This window comes from Mus musculus, chromosome 1, assembly GCF_000001635.26.
Source record: "Mus musculus strain C57BL/6J chromosome 1, GRCm38.p6 C57BL/6J".
NCBI lineage: Eukaryota > Metazoa > Chordata > Mammalia > Rodentia > Muridae > Mus > Mus musculus.
The window spans coordinates 34475052-34494010 of NC_000067.6; the positions used below are offsets into that span (position 1 = coordinate 34475052).

The following is an 18959-nucleotide window of genomic DNA, read 5'->3' on the forward strand; positions in this document are numbered from 1 at the left end:
GCCAGAACCATTGAATTCCTTGAGACCAGCCAGGAAAGCAGTAAATTCCTGGAAATGGGGAGCTGTTGCCCAAAGAGGAAGAATTGCTCATCCCGAAGGATGAGAAACCAACAGAAGTTAACCAGGATGGCTGCCGTTAATAGGATTAATTCTCAGCTCAGAGAGCACTGTACAGGTCTTAGCTGTCCTGTTTGAGAACAGGGAGGGACTGTATTGAAGTCTAAGAGTCTCTGGGATTGGCAGGTGGGAAGACTCCCGGGCAATCTGTTGGCTGTCAGTTCCCCCCTAAGAATCTACCCTGAGTCAGATGGCTACTCACTCCTGACTGGTCTCTGCGGCCCGCCTTCGTAGCCTTCCTCCTATTCCCCTTCTGCTCAGAGTAACGCCCAGATTGCTCAGTTTGTTACTTTTATTAATACTGAGTGGCAGCTTGACAGAATCCATCTTTGTAAGAGGGTCTGTGCATTGTGTGAACAGAAGTGGGAGGACTCACTGTGGGGATGGACAGCACCATTCTATGGCCTGGGGTCCTGGGCTGAATGATAAGCAAGCAGTCTGGACACCCGGATTCATCTCTGTTTCCTGACTGCAGATGGGATGTGACCAGCTGCCTCCTGCTCCTGCCGTGAGTTCCTCGCCATGATGGACTGTACCCTGGCCTCAAATAAAACCTTCCTTCCTTAAGTTGTGTTTGTCAAGCATTTTGTCCCAATAATAGCAAAGTAAGTAATACAGGGAGTAAAAGTCTGGTCTGGGGAAAGTCTTAGGTGGTCTTGGATCTCCTTCTGAAGAAATGAGATTCTGTTGTGTTGCTTTTATGTTTGCTTTGATATACTTGAGACTAAAACTTGGGCCTCATATGTGGTAGCCTGGTGCTTTACCACCAAGCTAGACCCCCGACCATCTTGTAGCTATTCATTTATTTATTTTTAAAGTATAAAAACAATGATCTCCATGGGTGTTGTCTTAGAGTTTTACTGCTGTAACAGACAACATGACCATGCAACTCTTATTAGGACACCATTTAATTGGGGCTGGGTTACCGGTTCAGAGGTTCAGTCTATTATCATCAAGGTGGGAGCAGGGAAGCATCTAGGCAGGCATGGTGCAGGCAGAACTGAGAGTTCTACATCTTCATCTGAAGGCTGCTAGTGGAAGACTCCACTCCTAGGCAGCTAGGACAAGGGTATTAAAGCCCACACCTACAAGGCCACACTATCCAACATTGCTGCTCCCTGGGCTGAGCATATACAAACTATCACAGGTGTTTTGCCTGCTTGTATGACTGTACACTGTATGCAGAAGCCAGAGAGGCCTTTAGATGCCCTAGAACTTGCGTTACAGGTAGTTGTTAGCTTTCAACTGGGTGCTGGGATTCAAACCCAGGTTGTCTAGAAAAGCAACAGGTACTTTTACCCACTGAGCCATCTCTCCAGCACCTATTTACTTAGCTCGTTAGTTGTTTTGAAACAGGGTCTCATGTAACTATGATTGACCTTGAAATCACTCTATCAACAAAGACTGGCCTTCAACTCCTAATTCTCCTGCCTCCACCTCCCAAATTCTGAGATTACTTACAGTAATCATGCTTGATTCACTAAAATACTTTTATTTTGGGACATAGTCTCAGTGAATTTTCTCAAGCCAGCCTCGAACTCACTCTTTAGCCTATACATATCTTGAGGGTTTGTTTGTTTGTTTGAGTGTTTTTTATTTTTTATTTTTTATTTACCAGATGGAGTTTCTCTGTGTAGCCCTGGCTGTCTTGGAACTCTCTTTGTAGGCCAGGTTGGCCTCGAACTCAAATACCCACTTGCCTCTGCCTCCTAAATTCTGGGAGTAAAGGCTTGCACCACCACACCTGGCTATAATCCTTCTGCCTCAACCTCCCACAGAGCTAATAGTATACCTGTGCTACCAGGCCCAGCTGTTTGTTGTTTCTTCTTCTTCTTCTTCTTCTTCTTCTTCTTCTTCTTCTTCTTCTTCTTCTTCTTCTTCTTCTTCTCCTTCTCCTCCTCCTCCTCCTCCTCCTCCTCCTCCTCCTCCTCCTCCTCCTCCTCCTCCTCCTCCTCCTCCTCTTCTTCTTCTTCTTCTTCTTCTTCTTCTTCTTCTTCTTCTTCTTCTTCTTCTTCTTCTTCTTTCTCTTCCTCCTCTTCCTCTTCTTTGAAAACGAGACACATTCTTCCTTTTCTTGGCAACATATGGCCAACCACATTTGCTTTCTTGCTTCATCAAGCAACTATTAATCCTCCTTTTGAGACCTGTAGTAGAGATTGTTGACTTTTGTAACTAGTCAGGCGGATAGGGAAGAGAATCTTTATGAAGTCAAAGAGTAAAGTTTAATGATGGGATCCAAATCTGAGCTAATACAATAGCTAGTGGGGATGGCTTCCAGACAAAGGCCCCTCAGAGCATCTGGGTTGGCAGTGGCAGGTCTTTGGTTGGTGATATGGGTGTTACCATCCAGGCCTCGGGTGTTGCTTGGAGCTGAGGTGGGACACACATTTGTGTTTTGCAGAACTTCTTTCAGAATTGTGACAGAAACCTGGAAAGGCAGGTTTTAGTCTCTAATTCTCAGTGACCCCCCCCCACACACACACACAAGTCAAGAAAGTATGAGAGAAATTGGAAACAGTTTGTGGATGTATAAGCATATGTCAGGAGGAAGCAGAGGGGCTAAGATTTTGGCAAGAACTGAAAATAAGCAAGGCCAAAAATAAGTGGTTTAAAGATAGGCAGAAAATAGAGCCAAGACTACAATCAGGTCCTGGGGGAACCAGGGTATAGACTGTGATTTTTCCGATGAAAGATTTGTCAGATTTGTCAGATTTGTCCGTTCATCCCCTGTGTCAGATTTGTCCGTCCATCCCCTGTGTGATCCCTACTTAGAACATTTGTCTGTCTGGCACCTTAAAATTGTAAGTGATAGCTGGGCGGTGGTGGCGCACGCCTTTAACCCCAGCACTTGGGAGGCAGAGACAGGCAGATTTCTGAGTTCAAGGCCAGCCTGGTCTACAAAGTGAGTTCCAGGACAGCCAGGGCTACACAGAGAAACCCTGTCTCGAAAAAAAAACCAAATTAAAAAAAAATTGTGTGTGACACACACACACACACACACACACACACACACACACACATTCAGCAAGCAGTACTTGACTGCATTATTTTTGGAACTCACTCTGTAGACCAGGCTAGTCTTGAACTCACAGAGATCTGGCTGTCCCCTGCCTCCTGAGTGCTAGGATTAAAGGTGTGTACCACCACCATTCAGCATTCAGACATTTAAAATATATGTGTTATGAATATTTTCCTCCATGAACCTATATCCATGGGAGACTCTGCATCATTTTATAGAATGATGCCTATCAATTATAATTTAAACAAAACAAGTAGAAACACAAATAGCCAAATTAATGCTTGAAAATGTGTTCAACATCCTTAGCTATCAGGGAACTGCAAATTAACACTCCTTTGCGAGTTTGTCTTGTCTCAGGCAGAATGTCCAGCATCAAGAAAACAAAGTGCGGGTGAGGATGTGGGGGAAAGAGGACTCTATGTCCAACATGGGTGGGAATGTAAACTTGTGTGGCCTCTATGGAAATCAGGCCGGAAGCTCCTTAACAGATTGAAAATAGAACTGCCAAATGCCCCAGCTATACCATTCTTGGGTGCAAACCTGAAGGACTCTTAGTTGACATGTTATGGATACTTGAGCATTCATGCTTGTAGATATACAGGGTACTGTAGCCAGAAATTAGAGCAGCAAAGAGATCCATCAACAGATGAATGGATTTTTAAAAATGTGGTACATATGCACAATAGAGTCCAATGCAGCCGTGGGGAAAAGTTAAGGCATGACATTTGCAGGGTGTGATTGTGACTGGAACCTATTACGATACTCAAATGAAGCCAGACTCAGAAAGGAAGTAGCCACATCTATGTCGTTTGTGGTGCTTACATTTAAAATGGTGTGAGTGTGTGTGTGTGTGTGTGTGTGTGTGTGTGTGTGTGTGTGTGTGTGTGTGTGGTTAAAGGCATGTGTCACTTCCCCGGAACACTTATCAGTTTTTAAAACTTGAAAAGCACCATGTTTTCTAGATACCGAGTACAGGAAGAGGAAGCAATAAATGGTCACCGAAGTGTCAAGTGCCAAGACATCAGTGCAAAAGGGCAGAAAGCAAACAGAGGACTGACTTAGGTCTGACCAGCCGAAGGAGAGACAGGGTAGTGGGGCTTCTTCTAGGGTTTGCACCAAAAAGGAGCATTACCATAGAGTGCCTGCTCCTCGGGGTCACAAAACCCAAAGCTGACGGTGTTAGACCCAAGGGAAAAACATTTCCATGACTGTCTGATTAAGTAAGCTTTATTTAGATCGGCCACATGGCTGCCTTCCCCTAAGTCGGAGTTTCAGAGAACAGCCCCTCACTGGCTGCTTTATAGGGAAGGGTTAGAGCTGATAGAGAACAGCTGTTGGGATGATTGGCTGTTAGCACCTAGCCAGAAAGAGCAGGAGCACAGGGGGCTCAAGGCTGTTTGTGGGGTAGATAGAGCAGGAATACATCGGGTGGAATGGGAGCCACCATGAGTGTCCAGGAATTTAGCAAGGCAATGGGGGTGGGCATCCATTATGGGGTTACAGGTTCAGCATAGGTTGAAAACAGTTTGCAGGGTTTCTTAGGTTTAGGAAACAGAAGCTGAGTCTTGGAAGGTGTGGAGTGTTAGTAACAATGTATAACAATGTGGCTCCTGTTTTGTTTTCAGTGAGTCTAAGCACATGTGCTAACCACTTTTCTGGTTGTGGTGGTCAAATTGCTGTCAAGGAGCAGTTTAAGGGAATAAGGGTATTTGGGCTCAGGGCTTCAGGGTCCATAGTCCACCCTGGTGGGAAAGGCATGTCAGCAGGAGCGCTGAGGCAGCTGGCCTTTGCTATGGCCTCGTTATTAAGAAGCTGACAGAGATGAACACTGGTACTCAGCTCACTTTCTCGTTCCTTTAAGTCCATGCCCATGAGGTCGGCTGCCCACATTCAGGATGGGTCTTTCCTTCTCTCATATGCACACACCACACATACATACATGTGAATGAAAAAGAGGCATGTACTCACAGGGCGTGGTGGTGCACAATTATCCTTGAACCCTAGGATGCTGAGGCAGGATGCTGAGATCTAGATTGAAGCCCATCTGTCTCGAATACATAGAAACATTTCTGAGTGAAGAAACAAAGAAGTGTAATTCTCTCCCCCCCCCCCTCAGGTTTCTCAGTCCTAGCTATCCTGGAACTGTAAACCAGGTTAGCCTAGAAGTCAGAGATTTGTCTGCCTCTGCCTTTGAATTAAAGGTGTGCCACATCACCTGGCTGCATGTAACTTCTTTTAAGCTAGGGACTTAACTCAGAGTCTCCCATGATACACTTGTACTCTACCAATGAACAACACTCCCCAAACACATGACAAGTACCCACTGTTTAAAATTTGTCTTCAATTTCTAAGGTACCCTCCCCTAACTCTCAAAATCCCACATCAGGATGGGGCTCCGTCCTTGACTTACTGTAAGGCATGTGGCCAAACTTGTGATCCTTGCCATTAAGATGGGTTCTTCATGGGCAGGGATTTCCAAGTCTCTAATTCTAAGTGAAGTTGAACAGGTTTGAGTGTTTACGATGACACTCGGATCCCTTGTTCATTTTTCCACTGCGTTTTTCATCTTTTTCTGTGCATATTAAGAATAAAGGTTACCACCATCTTTATGGATAGGAAGTGTCTTAGACACGGTGAGGGGTGGACAGTTAGTTGGCAAGGTGAACATCTGTATGCTTTGATCCACTTATCCCACTTACAGGAATATACTCTCTGGAAAGAGCTAACCCTTTAGCAGAAGGGGAGAGCTATATACCCAGTAATAGTCATTGTTTTAAAAATGGAGAAATCAGCGTTGAAAGTGAAACTGTTTTGAGACTGTGCAATGTGGAGTGCTTCTGAGTGCAGGAAGCCACAGGCAAAGCAGCTCCATGATAACAACGGCCGAAGAGGAATCTGCCAGTGGCCTCATGAAAATGACCCATTCCTGGAAGGGAAAATGGAAAACAGTGGGAGGGAGGGAGATGGGACTACCGGCAGACAGTGAGAGGCCAAAGCTTTTAAATTCAGACTCCATTTTAGAGAACCTGACCTAAGTTTGAACTCAGGTAGACTAACAGGCTGGTACCTAGCATTAGTTTCCAAGTTGCCATCTAACAAAACCTGAGCCTAGCTCCAGTCTCTAGGTTAATCCCCAACAAGACCAGCATCTCCAGGTTATTCCCCCAACAAACCTGCACCCCCAGGTTACAAGCCCACCAATGCAGAGGGGAGCAGAAACTAAGTTTATGCTTTGACTCCCAGCACCAGCCAATTATGTTAAAGACCACATCTAATTCCAATTAGATGCTTGTACACTTATCCCTTGTTTGCTGCTTACTATAAAGCCTTGCTCCATAGATATTCAGGGGTCCCCATCACCAAAACTGTCCTGTGTGATGGGGAGGGGGCTCCCAAACTATCTCCAATAGAATAAAGTCCCTGATGTGACTTGTATCAGATCGGCTTCTGTCTGTTGTTTTTTTTTTGAGGGGGTGGGTGGGGGCTCAACCCTTCCCTGGCACTACAAGGGCATCTGATCCCGTTGCTGATGGCTGTGAGCCACTGTGTGGTTGCTGGGAATTGAACTCAGGACCTCTGGAAGAGCAGTCAGTGATCTTAACTGTTGAGCCATCTCTCCAGCCTCCAGGAAATACTTATAATGCTAAACAGTAAGCCAATCAAGAGATGGAGAGGGGTACAGGAAAGAGGAGAAAGATGTGACTGGGGGGGGGGGTCTCCTAAAACTATGTCGTCCCCTGGGCTGCTCTGTGCAACACATCAAGCAGCCAGGGGCTGCTCACACCTGCAGCTTCCCAGTCTCAGCCACAGTAACACAGCTTCCTGATATTTGTCATGATTCTCTTCATCTATTTCCTGTTACTATGACTGAATGTGGTTAGAATAAATAAACCTTGGAAACCCGGGCCAGACTCCGACCATGTTCCTTAACCTAACCCAGTGGCCCACTATCACCTGCATCCTGATAATCTGGGGCAAGGCAGTCTACAACCTTTAAAACAATCTTGTCAGGACAAACTACTCCAGGAGGGAGAAAGTACAAGCTCTCAGGCCCTGCAGCTGAGTTTAATTCCCCCAAACCTCTTATGCTAACCCCAAGCACTCCCTTCCCCTTTGGCAAGTACCCCTTTCCTGCTCTCGTTTCTGCCTCTCGTTGTTTGAAATAAACAGCTCTGTCTGCTGAGGTCAGATTGGTCTCTTCTGCCTCTTTAAGCCACCTCAGAAGTCTAACAAAGTCCACATGTTCTTGCTGGTAATTTATAGACAATAAAGGTTTGCCTGAGTCACTTAGTTTATGCAGGCAGAAATGGCCAAGGTCCAGGGGTGGCATTTGGTAATGCCTTTTCTGTAGAGCCTTGCGTTGGGGCAAGACATGGTCTGGTGAAAGGGACACAAACAAGAGACCTGAGCCAAACTTTTCTTCAATGACCTGCTCCTGAGAGAAGCATTAGCCCATCAGTCTATTAATGAATAATGTCATGAGTTACCCCTGAAGTCTCCCCTGGGAGTCAGGGAGAGGGCTCACCTGTTAGGAGCACTGGCTGTTCTTGCAGAGGACGTGTTTGGTTTCCAGAACCTGCATGGTGGTTCACAAAAATTTATTTATTATATGTAAGTACACTGTAGCTGTCCTCAGATACTCCAGAAGAGGGCATCAGATTTCGTTACGGATGGTTGTGAGCCACCATGTGGTTGCTGGGATTTGAACTTGGGACCTTCAGAAGAGCATTCGGCGCTCTTAACCACTGAGCCATCTCGTCAGCCCAGCATTATATTTTAATGTGAATTTTATTGGAAAGGAACATAACATCATAATACTCCCAATAATTTGTTTGGTCTACCTAGAGGTCAATTTGTATGTGCGTGCTTGCATATGTGCATTCGTGTGTGTAAGTGCGCCTGTGTGTGTGTGTGTGTGTTTTCATGAGCTCAGGTGTATATGTCGGAGGGTATTGTGACAGGAGTTGTTCACTTTGTGGTTTTGAAACAGAGTCTCTTTCACTGGGATCTAGTGTTCACTGATTCATCTAGGCTGGCTGACCAGTGAACCCCAGGGGACTGCTTGTCTCTGCCTTTCTAATTCTGACATTGTAAGCAAATGTCACCATGGCCAACCTTTCCTGTGGGAGCTGGGGGCAAGCTCAGGTTCTCACATTTGTGCAACTTCTTACTGATTGAGCCATCTGCAGATAAGCATAGCTGGAGGTTCGGTTCTGTTCTGTTTTTGTTTGTTTGTTTGTTTGGAGGCTGAAGACCAAAGCTTGGGTCTCATGCAACCTAGACAAGTTCGCTGTCATGGAGTTATATATCCTTAGCTCCTATTTTTCTTATGATTTGCCTTGGAGCTGGTTTTACATCTGATAATTCTTTTTATATGGTGTCAATTTAAATGACAGTAAAATGATAAAAATTAAAGTTTACCTTTTATAAAAGCAAAAATAAACACATCCTCTGAAATTGCCCCACCATCCTGGGAGCACGGTCTCTGTATGGGTGTTAGGCTTTTGTTGCATGTCCTGCGGTGGACTTACTTAGGACCAGACTCAACAGGGGAACTTCCAGCTTGTTTGTTGCTTTGTCCTGGGCCCTGGTCCAGGTCAGTAAATGACTGCAGTCTTGGGCTAGTGAGGCCTTACAGGCCCAGGCTCAGGAATCCAGGTGGTGAGGCTGACTTGCAAAATGCAAAGGGAATGGATAGTTTGTTTTCTTAAAAAGCCCCTTACAGGCTGGAGAGGAAGCTGAGCAGTTAAAAGCAAGCCTGTTCCTCCAGAGAACCCCGAGGTCTCTTTTTCTTTGTATGTGGCTTGTTGTTGTTTGAATTCATGGTCTCTCTGTGTTATCCCAGCTGGCCTCGAAATCAACAGGTAGACTAGGTTGGCCTGAAGTTCACAACTATCCTCCTGCCTCTTAAGACCAGATTGCAGTTTCAAATGCTCATATATCAGGCAGCTAACAGCTGTCCTCTTTAGGGACCAGCACATACTGACACAAACATATATAAATTAAAAAAAATTTTTTTTTCTAAAAATAAGGACAGGTAAATATTGAGATACACATCTTTAATCCCAGTGCTCTAGAGGCAGAACCAGGTGGGTCTCTGTGAGTCCAAGGCCAACCTGGTCTATATAGTGAATTCCAGGATATCCAGGGCTATATAGAGAGACTCTGTCTCAAAAACAAACAAACAAACAAACAAACAAACCACCCCACACTTAACATGAGTCAGGGTGTGACTCAGTGGTTAAGTGCTTGCCGTTCATCTATGAAGCTCTGGGTTCTTAGGCAGCACAGGGATGTGGAGGGGGCGGTAGATCTTGCGACTGAAATTAAAGTAGACAGGGTGTGATGCTTGCTACTTCGTGAGGATCTAGAGTCAGCTGGGAGACAAGCCTCTGAGTAGGCCTGTGAGGGACAGAGACATTCCGTCAGCCACAGTTGTTAACTGATTGGCATTGCAAGACAAGGAAAGGGGGGAGGGGGAGGAGGCTATGACGACAGTGGTGGCAATGATACTTCTGGTTTTGTTTTTGTTTAAAAAAAAAACCACGAAGTGCTAACATAGAGTTTTCAAAAAGAGAGGTGTATTTTATTCATATTTACCCAAGGTGATACGGAGAGCTCTCTGAACAAGGAGCTGCTGTCATGGGAGGAACCGAGTGTGGACACCCCGGGGTGGTCGGAGAAGCTTGGTGAGTGAGACTTTTGGTCAGGTCTGTCCTAGTAGTCCTGAATGTGAGACAGGGAATGTAGCACATGATGTTATTTTCTTGACTCAACCGTAATTTTCTATTTCTTTGTTTCAATTTGTTTAATAGACACACACACACACATAAAATTGTATGTATTAATGCTAGCTTTCGATACCTGTGTACATTGTATGATGTTAAAATCAGGTTAAGTGTATTGATTTTCTCAGTTATTGTTTCTAGAGGGTGAGATCTTTCAAAATCTATGTTTTTAGATTTCCAGCTCATTATTGTTACCCAGTCATGCTATTGTGCTCACGAAAATTTCTACCTAACTGGACTTAGTTTGTAAAATGGATTAGAAATACGTGAGAACCAATTAGCAGAGTGCTCTCAGTCTGGGAGGAGGGTTTATACCGGGTTGCTAAGGGGCTTCCTCCTTGTCTAACAGTCGAATGAAGACATTCTCAGCCTCCTAAACTTATTAGTAAACGCTGCAACAGGCTATGAGTGCTCTGATCAACCCAGACCTCAACCCATTTGAAACATCTGCAGGGTCTGCGGGAAAGCTCCTGACCCACAGCTAGCTCCAAAGGAGAAAGCATACTTGATCTGCCTCGAAGGTTCTGACCTGATGGCGACCCGCCAAGTGACATGCCTGGGAAGATTTCACAACTGCTGTCTCCAGGTTGGGTGGCAGAAACGAACGGTAAACTGGGAGGTTATGGGACTAGAAAGAAGGTCACCTAACATTTGGGGCATGAAGATGGGCCCGCGGGATGGGCGGGGCCGGCGTGGGAGATTCCTTCAGATCATTCAGGCAATCTGTCTGGGCCTCTGCCCTACCCTGCCTGCTCCGCGCTGGTGCTACCTTCAGAGACGCAGTGCAGATCCCCCAAGGCGCTCTCGGAAACACCGAATCCTTGCTTGGGCTTGCTGGTCAGATACTTGGGGTCCTTTATCAGTTTGTAAATTGCTCCTCTCGTAGCCCCCTAAATAATTTCTTTTGTATCAGTTCCAGGATGTTGCTAGATCTCAGCCTCCAAAAAGTCAGTTCCTTGTCCAGCTGGAAGATGCTACGTATTTCCTCTCTTCCACTCCGACCGACCGTTGATTTCATCATCGGGTGGCTGTTGCTGTCTCAGCAAAACCCGTGCTCCCTTGACTTACCGCTTGAGGACAGCAGTGAGTTGTCTGCTTTAGCTCAGTGCAGGTGGCACCAGGCAGCAGGCCAGGTAGCAAGCTCAGTCAGTACCCACCTCTGTTCCAGGTGCCTTCCACGTGGATAGCTGTGGGGGTCAAAAGACAGAACCAGAGCTCAGAAGCCCCGTGCAACACCTGTTGGAGATTCGGTTTTCAAGGCGGCCTGATGTGACAGTTGGATTTAGGAAGAGAGTTGAGATGCCAGAGGTTTATCTATGTACTTCTTTTGGAATTTTAGTTACATTTTAGTTTGCTGTGACCAAATGCTTGACCAGAAACACCTAAGGGAAGACCACTTTATTCTGGTTTTGAGGGGATCAGTCAGCTGTAGTGAGAAATGGTAGCCCTGGAGGCTGGGGCCAAGGGTCACAATGAATCCACAGTGCTCAGCTAACATTCTTCTTTTTATTTAGTCTAGGTTTCCAGCCACTGGGATGGTGTCCTAGTTAGGACCTATCTGTCTATCTATCTATCTATCTATCTATCTATCTATCTATCCATCCATCCATCCATCCATTCATCCTTGACACAGGTTAGAGATATCTGGGAAAAGGCAATTCATTTGAGAAAATGACTCCATTAGATAGCCTATATGCAACTCTGCATTTTCTTGATTATATGTGTGTGTGTGTGGGGGGGGGGGAATATTCTACTGGGGTGGTGCCAACCCTGGGCAACCGGGAGTTGAGGGGATCTTTGTGCAAATGAAAGTTTGTTCAAGTGTGTGTGTGTGTTAAAACATTTGCATAAATGTTTTGTAAAGTGAGACAGATAGCACAATTACAGTGTTTGATGAAAAATACTATTTTTTCCTGTTGTTTAACCTAGGAAGATGGCTCAGTGCATCCCAAACAAACTTGAGAGTCTTGAGCTCCGATCCCCGCCACCCACTAAGAAGTTAGAGGTGATGGCACACATTTGTAATCCCAGAACTGGAGAGTGAAGTGGGGGAGGCATCCCTGAAGCCCACTGGCCTGACAGTCACTAGGCAAAGTGAGGTTCCCTTTGCAGGTTTTAAGACTTGTTCACCAAAGAATTTAGAAAGCTCAAGAACGGTTTTATTAGAGTTTAAGAAAAACAGTGCCGCCGGCTGTGGTGGCGCACGCCTTTAATCCCAGCACTCAGGAGGCAGAGGCAGGCGGATTTCTGAGTTCGAGGCCAGCCTGGTCTACAGAGTGAGTTCCAGGACAGCCAGGGCTACACAGAGAAACCCTGTCTCGAAAAACAAAAAACAAAAAACAAAACAAAAACAAAAACAAAAACAAAAACAAAAAACAAAAAAAAAAAAAGAAAAAAGAAAAACAGTGCAGGGCATAGGTTAGGTGAAAATCTCAGCAGTCACCTATAACAGATGGGGAAAAAGTTACGCCTTTTACGTTTGTCACAAAATAGAAGTAGATTAAGAAAGAAGTCTGGGGCTGGAGAGATGGCTCAGTGATTAAGAGCACTGTGCTCTTCCGGAGGTCCTGAGTTCAAGCCCCAGCAACCTCATGGGGGTTCATAGCTATCTTTAGTGTGATCTGTTGCCCCCTTCTGGCATGTAGGTGCACATGCAGATAGGGCACTCATATACATAAAATAAACAAATAAATTATTAAAAAGAAAGAGAGGAAGAAAGAAAGAGAGGAAGAAAGAAAGAGAGAAAGAAAGAAAGAGAGAAAGAAAGGAAGGAAGGAAGGAAGAAAGAAAGAAAGAAAGAAAGAAAGAAAGAAAGAAAGAAAGAAAGAAAGGAAGGAAGGAAGAAGGAGGTGCAAGGCAAGCTAGGCATGGTGACATGTGTCTTTAATCCCAGGCAGAGGCAGGAGGATCTCAGTGAGTTCAAGGCCAGTCTGATCTACAGAGCAAGTTCCAGGATAGCCAGAGCAACACAGAGAAACCCTCTTAGGAAGAAAAAACAAGGAGAAGAAGAAAAAGTGCTCTAAAGGTGGAAGTGGGCTGCTGAGCGAAGGTCAGAGCCTGTAAAGTGCCTGGTCGTGTTATGTGTATGTTCCTTACACCCCTCTCCTGGCCGTGTTATATGCACAGTCCTTACACCCCTCTCCTGGCTATGCTATGTGCATGGTTCTTACACCCCTTTCCTGGCTGTGTTATGTGTACGGTCCTTACACCCCTCTCATGATTTCACACTTGCTTGTTAGATGATAACAAATCAAGGTAAGAAAGGGTTCCAGGCTTTTTCTGTGACCTGGCTTCTTTCATGTGTTAATCTTCATTCTGCTTCTTAAGTTCCTACTCTCCTATCACAACCTCATCAAATCTGTGATGACCAGGGTCAGTGGTAGACCATGCCTCAAAATATCAGGTGGAGCATTATTGAAGAATCAGGAACATATCAACCCCAGACACACACAGACACACAGACACACACAGACACACAGATACAGTCACACACAGACACACATAGACACAGACAGACAGGCAGACAGACAGGCAGACAGACACACACAAGCCTGCATGCATGCAGGCATGCACACACTTGGAGGCATGCACACCAGAGAGAATAAAGAATGGGGCTTTTGACTATTTGTTCTTTAAGGTTCTTATTAAAGTAGTCACATAAATGTATTCTTCCTAAGATGGCATGAGCCTTGGGTGAGAGAACTGTACCCTATTTTCTCCGACTAGCCACATGCAGTGGTTTGAATAAAAATGTCTCCTGTAGGCTCATGTATTTGAATGCTCAGACCAGGGAGTTGAACTCTGCTAGGATTAGAATGGCTAAGATCAAAAAATTCAGGTGACAGCAGATGCTGGCGAGGATGTGGAGAAAGAGAAACACTCTTCCATTGTTGGTGGGATTGCAAGCTTGTACAACCACTCTGGAAATCAGTCTGGCAGTTCCTCAGAAAATTGGACATAGTACTACCGGAGGATCCCACAATACCTCTCCTGGGCATATATCCAGAAGATGTTCCAACTGGTATGAAGGACACATGCTCTACTATTTCATAGCAGCCTTATTTATAATAGCCAGAAGCTGGAAAGAACCCAGATGCCCCTCAACAGAGGAATGGATACAGAAAATGTGGTACATTTACACAATGGACTACTACTCAGCTACTAAAAAGAATGAATTTATGAAATTCATAGGCAAATGGATGGACCTGGAGGGCATCATCCTGACTGAGGTAACCCAATCACAAAAGAACTCACACAATATGTACTCACTGATAAGTGGATATTAGCCCAGAAACTTAGAATACCCAAGATATAAGATACAATTTGCTAAACACATGAAACTCAAGAAGAACGAAGACCAAAGTGTGGACACTGTGCCCCTTCTTAGAACTGGGAACAAAATACCCATTGAAGGAGTTACAGAGACACAGTTTGGAGCTGAGACGAAAGGATGGACCATCTAGAGACTGCCATATCCGGGGATCCATCCCATAATCAGCTTCCAAATGCTGACACCATTGCATACACTAGCAAGATTTTGCTGAAAGGACCCAGATATAGCTATCTCGTGTGAGACTATGCCAGGGCCTAGCAAACACAGAAGTGGATGCTCACAGTCAGCTATTGGATGGATCACAGGGCCCCCAATGGAGGAGCTAGAGAAAGTAACCATGGAGCTAAAGGGATCTGCAACCCTATAGGTGGAACAACAATATGAACTACCCAGTACTCCCCAGAGCTCATGTCTCTAGCTGCATATGTATCAGAAGATGGCCTAGTCGGCCATCAGTGGAAAGAGAGGCCCATTGGTCGTGCAAACTTTATCTGCCTCAGTACAGGGGAATGCCAGGGCCAAGAAGTGGGAATGGGTGGGTGGGGGAGTGGGTAGGGGAGCGTGTGGGGGATTTTTGGGATAGCATTGGAAATGTAAATGAAATAAATACCTAATAAAAAAAAAGAAACTAAAAAAAAAAAAACAACAACAACAACAAAAAAAAACCCAAGTATTAGGAGGTGTGGCCTGGTTGGAGGAAGTCTCTCTCTCTCTCTCTCTCTCTCTCTCTCTCTCTCTCTCTGCTTACAGATGAGAATGTAGCTCTCAAGTCCTGATCCAGTGCCTGCCTACATGCTGCCATGCTCTCTGCATGATGATAATAGGCTGACTGACTGACCCTCTGAAACTATAAGGATGCCTCAGTTAAGTGATTTTCTTTATAAGAGTTGCCTTGGTCATATAATATCCAAATTGAATTCAAGAGACTACCCCGTACCTTCCTCCTTCGAAAAGGACTTTCCAAACTGTACTAGCAGGCAAGGTGCAGAGTCAGATAAGGAAGTTGGCTGACTAAGGAAATGTAAAAACATAGTTTTAGCAGTCAAAATGACTAAGCCTACAAGCTGCCAAAACAATATCAGCTGTTCTCAGAGAAATAACGGTAACAAGATGGCAGCTCCCAGGGAAATCCCCCTGCCCCGCCCCACACTGAATTTTGAAAAAGACTGCAAACCATCCTGACCTTGTTGCTAGAATTCCCCTGATATTGATAGCTATGACGTTAATAGCTGATCCATTCAAAATGTACAGTTATTTTTCTGACCAAATCATAATAACCCACCATGGGGACAAGCAAAGTGAGGGACTAGGCCAAACAAAGGATTTACTTAGTCACTATACAAACCAACCAATGCCTGAAAGGGTTACTTGCTACACCAATGAGAACCCTGCTGCTCAAATCTTCCCGTTACAAAGGTATAAAAAGTGTATTCTTTCTTTGTTCTGGGTCTCTCCTCTGGCCTGTGTGATGAGATGGGAGTCCCCAACATGTTGGATCAATAAAAATTCTCATATGGCTTGCAGTGATGGTGGCAGTCTCTGTGGTCTTTGTGAGTGAGGGTCTTTTGACGAACTACAACAGTCATTCTGTTTTTTTTTTTTTTTTTTTTTTTCACAGCAATAGGACAGTGACTAAGATATCATGGAAAAAATAACTTAACATAGCTTATTATTGTTGGTTTTTTTTTTAACTTTGGGCCAGAGAAGAACTAGTTTGTGTGGCCCACAATTTAGGATGGGTGTTTAAGATAGGAGAAAGGTAATTGAATTAATGGTCCACATTTATCTTGTTGCTGTCTTTGGGCCAGGAATGGATGGCTAATTGTGTTTGTGGCCCTCAGTTTACACTTCTGCTCAGTGACCAGTTTAAGCTGCCATCCACCCTTTTGGATCATTTTCATGAAGCAGCAAACAAGCAGTTTGAGGATTAATTCATGAAACCCTCTGCTGACCTAGGCCTAGTCCTGGAAGCTTCTAGGCCTAACATGTGTCTAGCCTCTGAGACTTCCTGCTGAATAAGCTCAACCTCTTTTGTTCTTTCTGAGCTCTGGCTGGCTGGTTCAACTCAGAGATTCTGGCTCAAACTCCTCTCCCAGCTGACTGATTCAATCTGGCTTCTCTCAGCCTCTGAATGACTCTGCTTGGCCTCAAACTAACTCTATCAATCTTTTCTAAGCTCCTTCTCATTCTCTTGCTTGTTTTGTCTTTACCTGTGTCTAACTTGTTCTCTCTTCAGTTTGTCTCTGTAAAACTCTCCTGGTAACACTGCCTTCTTCTCACTCTCTGAGCTGCTCCACTCTCCCTCTCAACTCTACCGCACCGCTCTCCAGGAACTCTACTATATCCTGTACTGCACTCTCTTCCTCCTGTGCGGTCTGTCTCCCCCTTAAGTGGCTTCCTTTTCCCCTCTCCTCTCAAGAGAGTTGGGTGTATTCTATTCTGTCAAATCTTTCTCTGATTCGTCACTTTGTCTGCCACTCAAATAGACATCACTTTCAAATAAGGGTGCTTCTTTCTACAAACTAACTTTACCTTCATTGTTTGGGATTAAAGGCATGTACTCCAGGCATGTCTGTATTCAAACCAGAGAGATTAGAGGTGTGTGCTAAGGGCTGAGCCACACCCTAACTAGAAACAGGTTCACGTATCCTGTAACCCTTTCATTCCACCTTTCCTCCCTGGCTTTGCCATCTTCTCATTTTAATAAATCACATCACTGGAGGGAATGCGTGTCAGCCTCCCTTCTGGGCTCACTGATTCTGTTTCACTTCTGTCATATTTATCAGTGTCTGGTACCTGCTGAGCTATCTCTCCAGCCCAGGTTTTCTCAACTTCTAACCTTTGTATTCCTCTTTAACTCAAATGTACTGACACATTGGTACAAGCATATAGCTGTGTGGTTTCTTCTTGTTGCTTATGGCACAGGGAGAGCAAATGAAGGGAAAACTGTTCAACAAGGAGGAGCCAAGCCAGGACAGTTATGAAAAGATCAGTTTCTCAGGTAGAAAAAAAAATGTACATCCTCCTTTTACCACAAAATGACCAAGTCACAAGAAGGTTAAAAAGAGTGACTATGAACAGTTTTGGGGCCAAAGCCCCAGATTTGGTATCTCTATTAGATTAGACTTTACCATTCACCATACTATTCCAATTAAAGAGATGAATAACCAGTGAAAAGCAGGGGGGAGGGGGCTTAACCAATATACAGTTGGTAAATGAACTGGTAAAGTGGTCCGGTGACTCCCAAGTTTGTCTTCTCATACCGCCAGGTGCTTCCCATGTAAATGTAAGAATTGGGGAAGGGGTCAAGAGGGGTGTGCAGCTACTAAGTGGTATTTAAGTTGTGGTCTAGCTGATGGTTGTTTCAGTTCTGGTTCTGCAAGGTGGCCCTAGAAAGGAAGTCCTTATCGCTTGAGGGGACAAACTGGTTCTTGGGAAATAACAATGTCCTTGTGATCAAGGACAACTGTCTTCATCTTGGAGGGTGGTCTGTCCTTTGGCTGTTTCTGGGGTCTAAAGTCACTGCAGGTTTAGGATGATGCAGTGTCTTAGGTGCCTTTTGGAAGTCTGGAACAGAGAGCATCGTGAGATGCTGACAGAGGTGGCAGTTCTCTTTGAACTTTCAGCCTTAAGGGGTATGAGATAGATTAAGTCTTAGCAGTTTCTAAGTGGGAGCTTCTGAGGCAAGGACTTGCTCATGTCCATGGGGTAGGCAGGTGACTCCGATACCTAATAGAAAGATGGAAAAAAATCACTGGAGGAGCCTCTCTCTTAGTTAGGAATCCAGTTGAATCCTGTGAGGCTGAGCTCTGACCACTCAGAGACAGGCACAGGACTGCTTTGCATTAGGAATTAAGACCCACCTGGACCCTATCTGGGGCTGATTCCCTGACCGATTAGGCACGGCTACACACCTAATCAAAACTTTCTGCCTTTGGGTGGTGTGATCATTTTTGTGAGACAAACCCCTCCCCTGCCCCATAGTCCCACTTGTAACAACATCTCACACAAACACTACACAACTCTAGTATAGTTAATAGTTTAAAGATTTTTTTCCCCTTCTTAGATATAAAACTGCAATTTTCTAGGATGTCATCAGAAATTCCATTTCCAAGGAAAAGGCATGCACTAAACCCCCATGTGTTACCCGGGTGGCTTCTGATGTCATTTTATCAGGTTATAATTCCACCCAAGGCACTTTCAAGCCACCCAATAATTTTACTTATCAAAAGAGAATGAAAGGGATTCTCACAACCTTTTAAAATGTGATTCCAGAGCCATCCAGATGGTTTATAAGGTCAATTATATTTATATGTATATACATAATTATTATACTTAATTAATTGCAGCGCTCCCTCCAGAAGCTCATACCCACACCTGAGAATATGCCTTGCTTCCTTTCGATGAGCACTTCTTCTTATCCTAATCTTTGTGCTTAAAGTCTATGTTAAAATATTGGTAACGAAATATCCAACTATATACTGGACAGTGGTGGCTCATGGCTTTAATCCCAGCACTTGGGAGGCAAAGGCCAGCGAATCTCTGTGTGTTCCAGGACAGCCTGGCCTACAGAGTGAGTATCAGGAGAGCCAAGGCTACACTGAGAAACCCTGTCTCAAACAAACAAAACAAATAAATAAATTAAGGAAGGAAGGAAGGAAGGTAGGAAGAAGGAGAGTATCCAACTCTGTGTTGAAGCCAT

The 18959-nt window shown here is 44.7% G+C and overlaps 2 long non-coding RNA genes across 7 annotated transcripts in view; one reads left to right on the forward strand and one right to left on the reverse strand.

Moving 5' to 3' along the window:
• Nucleotides 1–2115: 2115 nt before the first annotated feature.
• Nucleotides 2116–18959, reverse strand: part of 4930568A12Rik — a 21892-nt gene continuing 5048 nt past the window's right edge. Inside the window, exons 2-6 of one of the 6 annotated variants that reach the window (XR_373301.2) lie at nt 10694–11111; nt 9737–9862; nt 5547–5708; nt 5105–5180; nt 2116–2545 (exon numbers count right to left, since the gene is read on the reverse strand). This is a non-coding gene — a long non-coding RNA (RIKEN cDNA 4930568A12 gene). Of the gene's footprint in view, nt 2546–5104; nt 5206–5546; nt 5709–9736; nt 9863–10453; nt 11112–18959 lie in introns of all 6 variants that reach the window. The other 5 variants (XR_865327.2, XR_865325.2, XR_865324.2 and 2 more) reach the window with 5 other exon arrangements.
• Gm32566 lies at nt 9296–12288 on the forward strand. Its single transcript, XR_003947768.1, has 3 exons — nt 9296–9825; nt 10378–10510; nt 10838–12288. It is a non-coding gene; the product is annotated as a predicted gene, 32566 (long non-coding RNA).